At 41.8% G+C, this 4,898-nt stretch overlaps 2 long non-coding RNA genes across 2 annotated transcripts; one reads left to right on the forward strand and one right to left on the reverse strand.

Annotated features, from left to right (window-relative positions):
• Nucleotides 1-292: 292 nt before the first annotated feature.
• Nucleotides 293-4,687, forward strand: LOC128697341 (uncharacterized). Its single transcript, XR_011393157.1, has 4 exons — nt 293-444; nt 996-1,208; nt 4,275-4,394; nt 4,575-4,687. It is a non-coding gene; the product is annotated as an uncharacterized lncRNA (long non-coding RNA).
• LOC138853973 (uncharacterized) lies at nt 4,225-4,665 on the reverse strand. Its single transcript, XR_011393158.1, has 2 exons — nt 4,570-4,665; nt 4,225-4,380 (listed from the first exon to the last, which is right to left on the reverse strand). It is a non-coding gene; the product is annotated as an uncharacterized lncRNA (long non-coding RNA).
• Nucleotides 4,688-4,898: the final 211 nt, after the last annotated feature.

The following is a 4,898-nucleotide window of genomic DNA, read 5'->3' on the forward strand; positions in this document are numbered from 1 at the left end:
TTTGTAAATTGTGAGTTCATTACCTTTGTAAATTGTGAGTTCATTACCTCTGTAACTTGCTCAGCTATCAAAACTTTGGAGTCCAGTCCCTGGACCAATTATGTACCTCTGTAATCTTTTGACTACCGCCCACAGGATGGGTATGGGGTGCATAATAAACATATTAAACTAACTAAAAATAAACTGCCACCTGGGAGTGAACTTATCCTCCCAGGTGGTGCATGACCCCTACCGGTTGAGTACTCATCATGAGTAGTACTGATAGTGATGGTGTAGTAGTGTCATCTAGTGGTGGTAGTCAGAGTTAGTCAGGTTATCAGTGATGGTGTTATGGTGAAGGTCAGTACAGTGACCAACCTCAAGGACACTAAAGGTCAGTTGCTCCTCCTCCTGCCGCCCCGTCGGCTTTACCGCATCCTCAGGCTCTTAATACACCTAAACAACGTAAGTATTGTCTACTGGCGTGTTTGTAAGTACAACAGCAGAGTTGAGCTGCAGCTCCTGGTCCCCGCCACCAGTTTGGTCACTATATTATTTTAGTCTTAATTTTCTTTGGGGTCTAATGTCTTGGGGTTGGGGGGAAATTGACTTCAGTGGAGGGGTTTTGATGCGAGGAACTGGAGCTACTCCCCTTCCTCTGATCAAACAATAAACTCTCACACTAGGCGTTACATAACCCATAATGATGTATGTAGTTCTAGGCTATTTTTTTCTATTATTGACAAATAACATAGTAAAGGTCTCTTGATCCAAGTAACTTGCGCCTTGTGATCCAGATATAGGCTTACATGTAAACAAATTGTTAGTCATCAGGTTAATGTGTAAGACATATTAAAGAAAATAAATATAGTTTTACTGTGTTAAACATTAATGGTTATATCAGTTAGGCAGTAATGTTATTAGTTTATATTACATGGTAATGTTTGTATATATGTTGATGGTTATAATGTTTCTTTGCGTATATATGTGTAATGTTGATGGTTATATTGTTCCAGGTGTAGTAATTGTTGCTCCTGGCTGTCTGTTGCAACAGTGATCAACAAAGCAACATTGACCAGTCTGAGGAGTGGAGACAACCACACTAGTAAATGGTCTGACCCATAACATTTAGTGTTATACCTGGAGCATACTTGGAGAGGGTTACTCCAGGTATGTGGAGATGCAGCAGCTGGAGACGACGTCAGAGATGGGCAGGGCCCACTTGTAAGGTATTTCCAGGTTATAAGTCCACTCAAGTTTGGTTATTGAAGCAGATATTAATTGTATTAGGTGGGAAGGTGGTGGTGAAAATATAAGACTTTGTAAGGAATTGACATCAAAAGTAGTTTAGTACGAAGTATTAGCTTATCTCCCGACCAGAGATGAAATCTCTGGCCAGGAAATAGAGGAATGTATTCTGTAGGTTACCTTGAATGGGATGGAGATAAAAAGTTAAGCTTAGAACTATAGACTGATTTAGATTTTAGGAAGTTTTAGTTAGTCTAATGTCTTCGTTATGCAGCCTATACCATCCTGCAAGAGTGTAAGAAGCAGAGGTGAAATGTTTAAGTGACATTATGGCTCGGTTGGTAGTGGCCCACGTCAACTGAAGAACCGGGATTCGATAGACTGGTTATAAATTACCATAATTTTTAAAGGGGTGGACCGGTAAGCCAGCGGAAGGCCTCGGTCAGATGACCAAAAGCTCCAAAGGCGGGTCATCATCTGACTAAGACCCGCGTCAGGAAACATTTGTCCTGTTTCCTGACGAACCTTACCTAACCGGGATTCGATCCCGGGTACAAGTGGGCATGTTCCCTTGTATCCATTGGCACTGTTCACATAAGAAAGTAGGAACACTGCAGTAAGCCTGGGCATACGTGATTGGGTAATTCTATGTTAATCTACTGGGTTAATAATTATACTAAGATAGTGTGATGAGGGTAATGGCAAAGGTCTTGATGCTGGGTGTAAGGAAAGCCTATTAAATCAGGCATATCCATTAAGAAAGAGCACTGAAGCATGCCTATTGACCCATGCTAGGCAGGTCCAACTCTCAACCACTCATTTATCTAATCTGTTTTTAAAACTATACAACCAAAGATTTAGCTTCACATGACGGGATAAATTTTCCTTAGGCAGAATATATTATAGCCAGAAAATCAATAACAATTCCTCAGAAATGTTTAATTAACTGCATCATCCTATTTTCAGTAGGGTTGTAGAGGGCCTGGCCAAGTAATCTTATGCTTTAAAGTCCCAAAAGTATTTTCAGTAGCATAACCTTGTGGGTTTAGCGTTTACAACTCCAGAATCTATAAGAGCAACTCGGGGGGGGGGGGGTGAGCATTTTCTAAAATTGGGCTATAAAGTAAATATTTAGAGAGACTTTGTAGGCTGATTGATCTTGCCTAGAACCCCCTTGATCTTACCTAAACTCCCCTTTATCTTTCCTAGACCCCCCTTGCCCTTACCTAGACCTCCCTTGCTCTTACCTAGACCTCCCTTGATCTTTCCTAGACCCCCCTTGATCTTACCTTCACCTCCCTTCATCCCTCCTTACGCCGCTACTGCTCTGCAAATTAGTAAGCGCTATACCTGGAGTATGCTGCATACTCCAGTTTCTACTGCCAAAATAACTTATGGATTTAGGTAATGTTAAGTAGGATAGGTAAGGTATAGAACTGGAGAATCTGCTATATGCATTATGAATGCATATAGCAGGGGAGAGTAATCTCCCCCGAAGGCATAGATTACGTAGAACTGTGGGCCTTGGAACCCACCAACAACCTTCAGTAGGTGTGTGGAATCTGTTATTGCACGTGGTTTCTGTGGGGATGTTGGTGGGTTCCGGGCTTTGGGTAGTGGTTGTGGTGGGTGTTCTACGTATTTTATGCCTTTGGCCAAACTGTGCCAAGTTAAATATTGATGCATTGAGTTTACACAATTTCATCATTTTGGAAAATTTAAGCTGCATTCAGGTTATATTCGTAGGAAAGTATTAGCGTTCAGAATTGTAGTTGGTTTGATAGTCTGTAAGTAGTGAAGTCTAACGCTTCTGGCAGCAGACATTAATGAAAACCTCTGATCTGAAGTGAAGTGTTAGTCGGCAGGAAGGATTCACTAATATCTGATGCTGATGAGTATAGTTAGGGGGGGGGGTGATTTAGATTGGTATTAGTGAGAACAGAAGAATTAACCCTGCTGGGTTAGAAACCCAGAAAAAGAGGTAGAGAGTGGGTGCTTGAATGAAGTAGTCCTCAGGTTGTGCGAATGCCAGCCATAACTGGCAGGTAAGGCAGGTTATGAATTCAGGCTGTGTGTTAGGAGACTGGTATACGACAGGCCTCTAACCAGTTGGAGAACCCATAATGTTGGTCGTTAGCCTAGTGTGCTATGATGGACGTGGAAGGGTAGGGGATACTGTTGCCTTAATGATCCTAACATGTTAAATTTGGATGCCCTTCAAGGGGTGTCTGTACTAGTGAAGGTATCTTGTTGCAAATACCCTCCCCTTGAATCAAACCTGGTTGCCTAACATTTCCCAAGCTGTGTATAACCCCTATGGGTAGTATATAGTTACGGGAAATTTTATTTGGGTAAATGTGCACGTATGTAGAATTGTTTGAATGGGAGGGGGGAGCGGTACTTTCAGGGGACAGGTCGATGAAAGTCAATCAGGTTTGATTCAGAGGAGAGTAAATCAACTTACACTAAAGTTTTTTTGTTTTTTTTTTTCCCAGCGAGACACCTACGTTTAAGGAATATTTGGAGTAGGTTTGGCAAGGTTGTAATGAATCTGTTACGGGGGGTTTACCCTCTGACTTTTCTAATTGCAGCAGAATCATCCTGACAAGACAGAACTGGAGACGAGAGGTGATCATAATAGTCTGTTAGATTTGTGCACGCAGAAGTGTTTGAAGTGAAGATACTTTCCACTGCCCAGAGTCGCAACACTTGTGTTAGCGTCTTGACAATACAGAAGTCATACATTTTTAAATTTAATCATACCTCAAACTACTAATAATGGCAGTATTGGGGCTATCCGCCTCATTGCTACTATTGTTAGTAGGGTTGAGGTAGGTATTTTTTTTTTTTCCCTCGAGCTTAAAGCTCCCGAATTGTGTGAATGTTGTCCTGCTGACAAATACAGCAGCTGAGGCGTGTCTCGGTTTTTTTTCTATTTTGTGTTCCTTGAACACCTCTGTGTGTTCCTTTAACATTTCTTGTGATAAAGAAAGACTATTCATTTATTACATTTTAATTAATGCTCTTAAGTTTATCGAATCTTGTAGGTTGAAGATATTCATGTGGGCAGCTGCTGAGTGGTGAAGTCCGTGTTGTGGGCAGCCGCAAGTCTTCGGAGATGTCATACCCAACAGCGACACGTCAAAACAATGTCTGCAAAGATAAAAGTATGGACATTACTATATTATTCATGAACTGCAGTAAGAATTTGAAGTCTTACTACATATTTAGAATGCTTCCCTCAACATTCTGTAGAAATAAAAATTGCTAAAATATTTTCAAAGCTAATCCATCAAAAATTACCATGAAATTGGAGTAATCAATTTTTTTTTTTTTTTTTACCACAGGTTGATGGAGGTGGAGGTGTTGATGGTGTGGTGGATGGCAGAGGAGTGACTAGTAGCGCCACTGTTCTTGACCTCCATGGCTAAATGGCGCCATTAACCTGTGGACGGGGGGGGGGGGTGATGACGCAGTGATTGTTTGTGGGGAGGGGGAAGGTCGTTAGGGAAAGGGTCGGGGGTTGGCTGCTTGTGGAGGGGTATTTTGGGGTGAGTAGTTGTTACTGATGGGAGGGTGATTGGGAGGGGGTAGCGGGGATGGTTGTCACATGGTAATTACTAAGGGACTAACACAGTCTTGTTCTGTGTGGCTTCCTTGATGTTGGGGTT

Source organism: Cherax quadricarinatus, chromosome 44 (assembly GCF_038502225.1).
Source record: "Cherax quadricarinatus isolate ZL_2023a chromosome 44, ASM3850222v1, whole genome shotgun sequence".
Lineage (NCBI taxonomy): Eukaryota > Metazoa > Arthropoda > Malacostraca > Decapoda > Parastacidae > Cherax > Cherax quadricarinatus.